This window comes from Phyllobates terribilis, unplaced genomic scaffold, assembly GCF_046119375.1.
Source record: "Phyllobates terribilis strain yellow unplaced genomic scaffold, ASM4611937v1 Scaffold_5__5_contigs__length_657084704, whole genome shotgun sequence".
In the NCBI taxonomy this organism is placed as follows: domain Eukaryota; kingdom Metazoa; phylum Chordata; class Amphibia; order Anura; family Dendrobatidae; genus Phyllobates; species Phyllobates terribilis.
The window spans coordinates 283,112,878-283,125,508 of NW_027362765.1; positions in this window are offsets into that span (position 1 = coordinate 283,112,878).

Here is a 12,631-nt window from a genome sequence, read left to right on the forward strand (position 1 = left end):
TATGTGACTGACATGTTTCTATCTATCTAATCTATGTGTGAGGCTCTATTATTTCTATTCTAAATTGTTGGGTACCGGTGTATGCCGCTGCTGAATTGCCGGCCGGCTTTTTTAAAGAAAGCGCCTTCTGAGCAGTTTGTCAGCTTTTGGACACCTTTGAAGGTGTTTTCTATGTGTTTCTATGTGTTCTTGTTTGCCTGCCATTGGTTTTAACGGTGTTCGACGGTGTTCTAAGGTGTTCGACGAACAGTTCGACGAACAGTTCCTCGAACATCCCGGTGTTCGACGAACCGAACCGAACCCGAACACTACGGGGGTGGCTCAACACTAGTAAAGACTTGTGTATAAGGTAAAATAAATAACCAAAAACAAAAATACTCCTCCACACCTTGGGCTATGTTCACAAGTAGCATTTTTTATGTGTTTTTGCACGTTTGTATTGCTTTCAACCGTGACAAATGCATTCACCGGGAAATGTCATTTTAACATTTTACAACCTTATCTGGCCATGTGCTGTGTGACACATGCATACAGTGCTAAAAAGACATGGGAACAGCATGGGGAAGACCCCTGGAAGCATCTCTGACACCCAGGTCACTGCCTAAAAGTGTGCCCATCAGAAGTGATCCTTGCCGCATCAGAAGATGCAGACTTGCAACTATCCCCGTGCAAGTCCTTGTCCCAGGGCAGTGTTCAATTGTACCTCCCCCATTACTTGCAATACAAGCGCAAGTATGCAGCCTGCCACCCACCCACCCCCAGGCTGCAATACCATACTGCTAGCTTGCTTGCACTTGAAATTGGGCCTTTTAGGCATGTGGAGGTGGAATCTGGCCACCACATCATGGCTGCGTCGGTAGCCTGGTATTCATACTCAGTCCCCAGTCGCCCGGCGGCCGGGTGTCCACGCTTGGTCCCCAGCCGCCAGGGGGCGGCCGGGTGTCCATACTCAGTCCCCAGCCGCCCCGCGGACGGGTGCCCACACACAGTCCCCAGCCGCGTGGGGGTGGCCGTGTGTACATAAACGGTCCCCAGCCGCCCCTATTTGTCCCGGTGCGCCTTATACACAAGCGCGCATACCAAAACATTACCTGTGCCCTCCCCAGTGCTTTTAGTGGGAAGGAAAGCCTAACCACAAACACATGGCCAAGTGAATGTGGCCAGGAATGGTCCATCTCACTGACGCGTTCACCCTGGGTTAATATTGTGGAAGCCGGGACACAGTTGAACACTGGGATGCAACACGTCCTCCAGACATAGAGGATTGCGGGTCCTGGGTCAATCAGGCTTCAACACAAAGTTCAGAAGGTAGACAGCAGCAGTGGTCGGCCTCCTACACAACGAGTAAATTATTCATGATCATGAGGCCATCCACCTCCTTAGCTTTCTGTTCCTTGGAATGCAAGCGCATGTATGTAGTAGCAGCTAGGCCTGAGGTGGTCAGCGTTTTGGCGCATATTCTACCTCCTTCGAGGATTGCTGGATGTTTTCCTGCTACTATCCTAGTTCTATGACTCCCATTAAAACAAAGCTTCAGGTGATGAATGATGGATGAGGTGGTGGCAAAGGAGAAAGAGCAGGAGGAACAGGGACCATTCACATCAATATCAGGCCAGCCAACCACACATGTCTTGTAGGATATGTTTCTGTACCAAAAGGAGCGGTTCAGCTACACAGTTATAAGGCATACAGTGAATGCAATGCCTAACAAAAATTTCGAGGCACTCCAATGCCCCTTGGAAGTGACATGGAGGTCAGAGCGCCTTAACTAAACCGTTTTTTCCATTTATAGCAACTGGGTCTCCTGTACACTGTTGGCCTAAGCAGGGAATGGAAGGCTTTCCAAAAATTATTAGGCACTGCAATGCCCCTTGAAACAGACGTGGATTACAGCGTATTAAAAACCTTCTACCCATTATTGGGGAGTGGGTCTCCCTTAGTGTTCGCCTATGCATTGAAAAGCAAAAGCTGACGAAAATTAGGAGGAAATGCAATGCCCGTTGCAAGAGTCGTGGAGGTTAGAGGTAATTAAACAACATGTCAATGCCCCTTGGAAGAGCTGTGGAGTTCAGAGTGGTTTAACAAGACGGTTTTAATGCCCCTTAGAAGAGACGTGGAGTTCAGAGTGGTTTAACAAGACAGTTTTAATGCCCCTTGGAAGAGATGTGGAGGTCACAGTAGCTTAACAAGATGGTTTTAATGCCCCTTGGAAGAGACGTGGAATTCAGAGTGGTTTAACAAGACAGTTTTAATGCCCCTTGAAAGAGTGGTGGAGGTTACAGTGGAATAAAAAGACAATATCAATGCCCCGTGGAAGAGACGTGGAGGTCACAGTAGCTTAACAAGACGGTTTTAATGCCCCTTGGAAGAGTGGTGGCGGTCGCAGTGGAATAAAAAAGACAATATCAATGCCCCTTGGAAGAGTGGTGGAGGTTACAGTGGAATAAAAAGACAATATCAACGCCCTGTGGAAGAGACGTGGAGGTCACAGTAGCTTAACAAGACGCTTTTAATGCCCCTTGGAAGAGTGGTGGAGGTCGCAGTGGAATAAAAAGACAATATTAAAGACCCTTGGAAGAGACGTGGAGGTCACAGTAGCTTAACAAGGTGATTTTAATGCCCCTTACAAGAGCCATGCAGTACAGCATATTAAAAACATTATTCCCATTATTGGGGAGTGGGTCTCCCATAGTCTTTGCCTATGCCTTCCAAGCAAAAGCTGCCAAAAATTAGGAAGGGGGAACTTGCAATGTCCCTTACAAGAGCCATGCAGTACAGCATATTAAAAACATTATTCCCATTATTGGGGAGTGGGTCTCCCATAGTCTTTGCCTATGCCTTCCAAACAAAAGCTGCCAAAAATTAGGACAGAGGAACTTGCAATGCTGGCAACATGGACCACGGTCACCCTGGTGGTATAGTGGTCGTGGAGGCTGAGGATAAGGAGAAGAGCAAAAAACAGCCGAAATGAGGAAGCGTATACCCATGTGTTGGTGTGAAGCGATGCATGGAAAAACACTTCCCGAAATAACACAGTGGATTTGACTTTATGTTACTCTGCTGTCATTTGTTAATGACAGCCCAATCCAGCCCTTGTTCATTTTGATAAGGGTCAGCTTGTCAGCATTGTCAGTTGACAGACGAGTGCGCTTATCAGTTATAATTCCCCCAGCGGCACTAAAAACACGCTCCGATAACACGCTAGCGGCAGGGCAGGCCAGGACCTCCAAGGCATACAGAGTGAGTTCATTCCAAGTGTCCAGCTTGGATACCCAATAATTAAAAGGCACAGAGGTATCACGGAGGACGCTGGTACTCCCTCACCATCTTTTGAAACTTTCCACTCCTTGTGAGAGTACCCTGCGCCTCAGGGCATGTAAGCTGGGCAGGTCTCAGAAATCTGTACTAGAACATTGACAGTGTTCCCCTGCCTCTGCTGGATTGGAGTTACGTCTCTCTCGCCTGTATGCCTTAGTTGGGCAGCGAACTGTGACCTCTGCCGCTACCGTGTTCAGATGGGAATTTTTTTAATAGTTCTGCAGCAAGGGCCTTCTGGTACTGCCCCATTTTTGTAGACCTCTCCAACTCAGGAATAAGAGAGTGAAAGTTCTCCTTGTAGAGGGGGTCTAAAAGTGTCATCAACCAGTAATGACTGTCACCCAACATTTTGACATCGCGAGGGTCACTGTTAAGGCAGCGTAACATAAAGTCAGCCATGCGTGCCAGACTGGTAACGGGCAAGATTTCCGTGTCCTCACCAAGATGACGACTGATCATGCTCTCCTCCTCCTCCTCCTCCTCTTCCTCCTCCCCCCTGTCCTCAGGCCACCCACGCTGAACCGACGGTATGACACTTGTACAGGTACTACCGTCTACAATGCATGATAGCAGCTCCTGTTCTTCCCTCTCCTCCTCCTCCTCCTCCTCCTCTCCCTCATTGTCCCCCAATGCACGTTGGGATGAGATGATGCTGGGCTGTGTGTAATCGCCCGCTACGGCTTCTTGATCCATCTCATAAAAATCTGGCTGCAATGCATCCTCTTTAATTCTCTGCAGAGAGCGTTGCAAAAGACAGACAAGTGGTGGGATGCTGACACTAATGATGGCGTCATCGCCACTCACCATCTTGGTGGCCTCCTCAAAGTTTGTCAGGATGGTACATATGTCAGACATCCAGGTCCACTCCTGAGGTCTTATGTGTGGAGTCTGACCTGAATATCGACGGCCTTGTTGCAGCTCGTACTCCACAACTGCTCTCTTCTGCTCACAAATCCTTTGCAACATGTGGAGGGTAGAGTTCCAACGTGTGGGGACATCACACACCAGTCGGTGTGCCGGAAGCTGCAAACGCTGCTGCAACACAGCAAGGGCGGCGGAAGCTGTAGCCGACTTGCGAAAATGAGCTGACAGGCGGCGTACTTTCACGAGCAGATCTGGCAACTCGGGGTACGATTTAAGAAACCGCTGAACCACGAGGTTAAGCACATGAGCCAGGCATGGTACGTGTGTGATCTCACCTCTCCTCAGAGCCACCACCAGATTACGGCCATTGTCACACACGACCATGCCGGGATGTAGGTTCAGCGGTCTCAGCCACAGATCTGCCTGCTCTTTCACAGCTGTCCACAACTCACAAGCAGTGTGAGGTTTATCACCTAAGCTTATGAGTTTCAGCACAGCCTGTTGCCGCTTCGCGGAGGCAGTACTGCAATGCTTCCAGCTTGTAACTGATGTGGTGATATCTGAGATGGAGGCTGAACATGAGGAGGAGGAGGAGGAGGAGGATGCGCAGGAGATGTACACTGTGGGGGCAACTCTGACTGACATAGGGCCCGCAATCCTCGGTGTGGGGAGGATGTGTTCCGTCCCAAGGTCCGACTGGGTCCCGGCTTCCACTATGTTTACCCAGTGTGCCGTCAGAGAGATGTACCGTCCCTGGCCACAAGCACTTGTCCACGTGTCCGTTGGCAGGTGGACTCTCCCAGTAACTGCGTTGTTGAGGGCACAGCAGATACTTTGGGACACGTGCTTGTGTAGTGCGGGGATGGCATACCGGGCAAAATAGTGTCGGCTGGGGACCGAGTACCGAGGGACGGCCACCGCCATAAGATTGCGGAAGGATTCCGTCTCCACCAGCCTAAAAGGCAGCATTTCCAATGCAAGCAGTCGTGAAATGTGCGAATTTAGGACTGTGGCCTGTGGGGCGTTAGCTGCGAATTTCCGCTTTCGTTCAAAGGTCTGGGATATGGACAATTGAACGATGCGGTGGGACGTGGACGTGGACGTTGATGCTGTTTCTTGAGAAACTGCCATAACAAGTGAAGACTGAGAGGAGGGGGCATCTTTACATGCAGTATGGACAGGGGATTGCCTTGCACACACAACAGGGGGTTCTATTGCACGCACAACAGTGGAAGAAGCAGTGGTGACACCCGCTGACACTGGTCTTGGACCCTGAGTTTCGCTCCACAAAGTCGGGTGCTTTGCTGCCATGTGCCTGATCATGCTGGTGGTGGTCAGGCTGGTAGTTTTGTCACCCCTGCTGATGCTGTCATGGCAGGTGGAACATATGGCCTTTTTGGGGTTATCAGCAGAGTCTTTAAAAAAATTCCAGACTCTGGAAGACCTACCGCTTGTACTGGCAACATCTCTCGTGTTGGTGTTACGGGGAACGGTTGCCAGCCTTCTGTCTGCGGCCACCACACTGCTTCTTCCTGCCTGTTGGGGTACTCTGCCTCCCTCCCCCTGTGTGCTGCTGGCCTCACTCAGCATGTCCTCCTTCCACGTTGGGTCAGTTACTAGATCATCCACCGCCTCCTCCTCTTCCACTTGCGCAACACGATCCTCCTCCTCACTTCCTGGCAATTGTGTCTCGTCATCGTCCACCTCTTGTGACAGATTGCCAACGTCGACTTCCTGTGGCCGTGGCTGTTCAAATATTTTGGCATCGCAACATGGGATCTCCTCTTCCACCACTTCAAGCGTATCAGGCGAGGGGCCCAAATATGGAAATGGACCAGTGAACAGCTCTTCAGAGTGTCCAAGTGTGGGATCACTTGCTGTCTGACGACACTCGGCATGGTGGGAGGAAGGAGCATCAGGGTGAGGAGGAGTATGCGGTCGAGACTCACGGCTACTAAGAGTTGACCGTGTGGAAGACAGACCGGAGGTGGTGGTGCCCAGGTAACTGGAAGTATTGTCTGCTATCCAATTAATAACCTGTTCACACTGATCAGTTCTCAATACTTGTGTTGTTCTGTGCTTCCCTAGTAATTCGGTCAAGAAGTGGGAGCGAGAAGATGTGGCTGTTGGTTGTGGCACATTTTCACCTTGGCCACGGCCCCGTCCTCTGCACGAACCATCACCAGAACGTCGACTTCCACGTCCCTTGCCACGCGCCTTGTCCATTGTAAATGAAGTAAAATAGCTTACACTTGCACTATCAATGGAAAAAGGGTAATAAAGAGTAGATTAGAACCGTGGAAGAGGAAAACCACAGTTATTGTTTACTGGGGTATACCACACTTTTTTAAATAGAGATATTTGCGGCTGAACAGTGAGCGACACACTCAAACTGCTTTTTTTTTAGATACCAAAGGCCCAAAACTGGATAGTACAGTGATTTGACCCGTGGAACTGCGAAACCACACTGGGATGTCGGTGTTAGAATCTTGCTCTTAGGTTTTTTTTCCTTTGCTGGTCACATGACCTTGTTGGCCTATTTAATCCTGCTCCGCCCTTCTGGCTTTGCTGGACTTCATTGTATATCTACTTTCTAGCTAGCCTGTGCTCTGTGTCTTGCTCTGTTAGTTTGCTTGGTCTACTGACCTCTATGTTCTATATATTTTGTTTGTTCGTCTGTCTGCTACTATTTCTGTTAGGAGGTGTCCCATACTCCTCCCAGTCCTTAGTACTTGTAGGGATTCCTTCCCCACATCTATAGGTCTCCGTACAGACTAGCTTAGGACTTTAGCAGGTCTGATCGCAGGATCAGGTCCCCTGTTACATCGTAGGGATTAAGCTGAGTTCTATCGTAGGGACAGATCTCTCTTTCCTTAGCTCTGGTAGCAGAACATAACAGTCGGGCCTACACAAGATTATTTTCAACAGATATCTTTTTGTGTCACAACAGTCAGGAGACACTACTGTTTTTCTTTACGGAAAAAACTACCAAAACCTGAATAATAGAGATTTTTTACCGTGGAACAGCAAAACCACAGTTATAATTTACTGGTGTATACCAGGCATTTTAAGATATATACGGTATATATTTGCGGCTGAACAGTGAGCGACACACTCAAACTGTTTTTTTTAGATACAAATGGCCCAAAAGTGGATAATACAGAGGTTTGTACCGTGGAACTGCAAAACCACACTTGTATTTCTCGGGCCTACACCAGACTATTTTCAACAGATATATTTGTGTCTGAAAAATCAGGGAGACACTATTTTTTTTTTTACAGCAAAAAATGAAAAAAGCAGGATAATAGAGATTTTTTACCGTGGAACAGCAAAAGCACACTTCTGTCTCTCTGGCCTACACCAGACTATTTTCAACAGATATATTTGTGTCTGAAAAATCAGGGAGACACTATTTTTTTATTTTTTTAAAGCAAAAAATGCAAAAAGCAGGATAATAGAGATTTTTTACCGTGGAACAGCAAAAGCACACTTCTGTCTCTCTGGCCCACACCAGACTATTTTCAACAGATATATTTGTGTCTGAAAAATCAGGGAGACACTATTATTATTCTTATACAGCAAAAAATGCCAAAAACAGGATAATAGAGATGTTTTACCGTGGAACATCAAAGCCACAGTAATAATTTACTGGTGTATACCAGGCTTTTTAAAATATATATATATTTGCGGCTGAACAGTGAGCGACACACTCAAGCTGTTTTTTTTAGATACAAATGGCCCATAGAACTGCAAAACCACACTTCTATTTCTCTGGCCTACACCAGACTATTTTCAACAGATATATTTGTGTCTGAAAAATCAGAGGCACACTTTTTTTTTTGGGGGGGGGGCACCAAAAGGTTAATAAGATGGGTATTTGTACATTGTGAAGGAGGAAAAAAAAAGAGGATTTAGATAAAAAAAAAGGATTTTTCCTGGCCCCCGGGACCTGGAGCTAAGTCCAGCAATTTCAGCAACAGGAGCAGCACACAGGACTGTAATGCAGCATTTGCTGGTATAACCACTGCGTCTCCTATACAGCCTGCCTGCCTGCCTGCCTGATATACCTGGGATGGATATTAGTCCTGAGAAGGACTGTTTGTTTGATCTGGCAGCCTTTACAGACCCTACACTAACTATTTTGCAGGATATATCTCTCCCTAAATCAGCAGCGCTGTCCCTACACTGTCTGATCCGGAGCGACTGTGTCTAAGATGGCAGCGCCCGGTTTTAAATACTCGAGGTGACGCTGTGCGGCCAGCCAATCACTGTAATGCCCACAAACAACATGGCTGCGGCATTACAGTGACTGGCTGGCAATCCCTGCATGTTCATTGGCTCTGTAAAGAGCGCCAAACATGCAGGGCGGAGACCCGAGCTCCCGCCCGAGTAACCCGGAAATGCTCGGTGCTCGCCGAACATCCCGAGTAGCGTGATGCTTGGGCGAGTACTGAGCAGTGTCGAGCATGTTCGCTCAACACTAGCTGTAAGCCATAATCATCAACATTAACAGAAATAAACGCTTGAAATAGATCACTCTGTTTGTAATGACTCTATATAATATATGAGTTTCACTTTTTGTATTGAAGAACTGAAATACATTAATTTTTTGATGATATTCTAATTTAGTGAGCTGCACCTGTATATTACGTCTCCACATGGATTTGCTCATCTACTGCCTGCTTCTGTCACCAGGCGCTGCAGTATTCACTAGTTGGATGGCGCTGGTGAGGGAGGAGATGTCAGGACTAGATGCTTTAGCTGATGGAGGATCTATCAAGCCAGAAATGCTAGTATAGCTGGGACTTGTATAGGTACGTCATAGGTCGTGTCCTGGCATTTGATTTGGGCTCCGGCGCTGAGCACATATCTTTTCCGGCACATGACAGTTTATTTGATCAGTTGTCATGTGCCCCTAACAGCCGTGGGTGGAATCGCGATCCAACTGTGGCTGTTAACAAGTTAAATGCTGCAGTCAACCTCTGACAGTGAAATTTAACTCATGCATTCAAGAAGCACGTCAGAAACCCCATCCATTGGTGCCACTGTCACATGATCGTGGGGCTCCGATGGGTTGGCATAACTAAGAAGGAGAGGAGAGTGCAATAGTGTCTTATGCGGTTAAAATAGATAAAATAATTAAAAGTTATTCTAACCTGATAATTTTGTGTTTCCACAACATTTATGTGAGCATGTAATCCCAGCTGCAGTAGGTCCACGGGTTCAGAGACCAAGTAGCAATATGTGGAAAGGAAAAAGTGGAGAAAATCTGTGCTGCTGGTAGATGGTAATAAATCCAGGTTCATACTAGGATAATGTGCGATTTTTTTTATTGTCTACACATTTCGATAGTACCATACTTTTCCATTTATAGATTCGGGCCTCTCGCCTGGCCAGCTTCAAGTGGGTCAAGAGGAAAACGTGTGTAGCGATGCCCAAATATTTGAGCAGCCACGGTCACACGAAGGCGACAGTGGGAAAGTGCAATTATTGTCGCAAGAGATGGATGATGATAAGACACTATTGCCAGAAAGTTAGGAGGAGGACCAGAGTGCAGAAGTGGAAGGCGAGGTGGTGCATGATATAGTAACTGACCCAACATGGCAGGGGGGCATGCAGAGTGAGGACAGCAGCACACAGGGGGAGGGAGGCGTAACAGCACAACAGGCAGGAAGGAGCAGTGTGGTGCCACAGACACAAGGCGGGAAAGCGCTCCCCGTAACACCAACAGAACGGAATTTGCCAATACAACAGTTAGGTCTTCCCGATTCAGTTTTTTTTTTAAAGACTCTGCAGATAACCCCTAAAAGTCCATTTGCACCACCTGCAAGGCAAGCATCAGCAGGGGTAGCAAAACTAGCAGATTGACCACCACCAGCATGATCAGGCACATGGCAGCAAAGCACCCGACTAAGTGAGCTGAACCCCAGGGTCCAGAAACATTGTCTGCGGGTGACACCACTGCTTCTTCCGCTCTTGTGCGTGCACGCCAATCCCCTGTCCATGGTGCATGTGAAGATGCCTCCTGCCCTGCACCTGTCGTTGCACACTTTCAACTAGCACCATCAGCAAGCACGTCCATGTCCTTGTCCCAGCGCAGCGTTTAGTTGTCCTTACCCCAGTCCTTGGAACGCAAGCGCAAATATGCAGCCAATGCCCCACAGGCCACACTACTAAATTCTCACATTTCACAACTGCTTTTGCTGGAAATGTTGCCTTTTAGGCTCGTGGAGACAGAAGCATTCCACAACCTGATGGCGGCGGCCATCTCTCGGTACTCGGTCCCCAGCCGCCACTATTTCTCCGGGTGTGCAGTCCCTGCATTACATGAGCACGTGTCCCACAACATTAGCCATGCCCTCAACAACGCGGTTACTGGGAAAGTCCACCTGACCATGGACACATGGACAAGTGCTTGTGGGCAGGGATGGTACATCTCACTGACTGGACACTGGGTAACATAGTGGAAGCCGTAACCCATTCGGACCATGGGACGGAAAACGTCCTCCAGACACCGAGGATTGCAGGCCCTGGGTCAATCAGGGTTGCCCCCACATTCTACAGCTCTTGCACCTCCTCCTTCTCTTCAGCCTCCATCTCCGAAATGACCACATCAGTCACAAGCTGGAAGCACTGCAGCACTACCTCAGCCAAGCGGCAACAGACTGTGCTGAAGATAATATGCTTAGGTGACAAACCGCACAATGCTGAAGAGTTGTGGACAGCTCTGAAAGAGCAGGCAGATCTGTGGCTGACACCGCTGAACCTACAGCCAGGCATCGTCGTGTGTGACAATGGCCGGAACCTGGTGGCGGCTCTGAAGCGAGGTGAGCTCACACACGTACCATGTCTGGCCCATGTGCTCAACCTCGTTGTTCAGTGGTTTCTCAAAACCTACCCTGATCTGCCAGATCTGCTTGTCAAAGTACGCCATGTGTGTGCACATTTTAGAAGGTCAACTACAGCTTCCGCCACCCTTGCCGTGCTTCAGCAGCATTTGCAGCTTCCGGCTCACTGACTGGATGTTGCAAATGTTGGGAAGGATTTGTGAGCAGAAGAGGGCACTTCTTGACTACCAGCATCAACAAGGCTGTTGGTTAGTGTTGAGCCACCCCCGTAGTGTTCGAGTTCGGTTCGGTTCGTCGAACACCCGTGTGTTCGCCGAACTGTTCGTCGAACTGTTCGTCGAACACCTTCGAACACCGTTAAAACCAATGGCAGGCAAACAAAAACACATAGAAACACATAGAAAACACCTTCAAAGGTGTCCAAAAGCTGACAAACTGCTCAGAAGACACAACTAACACATGGAAAAGTGACAAGTACATATAGTCATGCGAAAAGAAAAGAGGTGGAGGAGTAAAAGGAGGGGGAGACACAGATATAGGCATGTCATGCCCTTCTAAAATCCAAAAAGTGAGAAGCCGACATGCTCAGTCCGCTCCTGCCCGTGCCACCTCCGCGTCGCCGGGTTTGTGCCAGAGCCGCGATGAACCCTGACGGCCAGCCCCCCTCTCCCAATACTGGTGCCTGTCCGCTGTTGGGTCGAGCGAGCCCCCCTGTGGTGGAGGCAGCTCTAAGCTTTTTAATTTAAATTGTCTCTCTAATTTGAATGAATACACTTTAAATCCATTTACAAGGATCTATTGGAGGGCAAGTCTCATGCCAGCAGCCGCGTAATTCCAGCTCCAGTAGCGTCCACTAAAGCTGCTGCAGTTAAAAAGCTTTTATAAGGATCGAGCTCGGCTGTCCACCGCAAGGCATCCTACTGCCAGTCCCAGCCCCTATGCCTTGGGGTGCCTCCTGATGCTCTTCACTGAGTATCCCGTGGTCCCGAAGCATTTCCTTTGAAAAAATTAAGTGTCTAAACTACAGGTGGTGTAGCTTGCTTAACAGCCGGGATAATCCGCTGACTAGCAGACACTGCTACTAGGCACAAAGTATTTCCTGGGCTAGATGCAGTTAAAAATTTGTAATTAGATACTCTCGTTGGATGCTGAGAAAGCATTCCATAGAGTCTCCTGGCACGCCATATATGATTCTCTTAAAAAGCTTGGGGTAGGGGTCTAGTGGACCCTTTTATAGCCAAAATCACGGCCCTGTATCGCAATACGTCACCTAGGCTGAAGATAAATGGAACTGCAGCACCCTGAGGGCTCGGTTGCTACAGAGGTATTGCACCTCTCCCAGAGGTGTGATATCTCACTCTCAGATAAGGATGGAGTGTGGATCAGGACCCGACACCTGCATGCATTACACCACATTGCCGTGGGGCAGGGCGACCAATATGCCTCTGAGATGGGCACGACAGTCCCTGTCCCTGGCTGGAGTGGGGGGAGGGAACACTGAGGAAGGGGAACCCTGTAGTGCAGGAGCAGGGAGGAAGCAGTTCCTGGGTGCATTGAGAAGGGAGTATAAAAGGTGGGCACCATCTTAGTTCAGTGCAGAG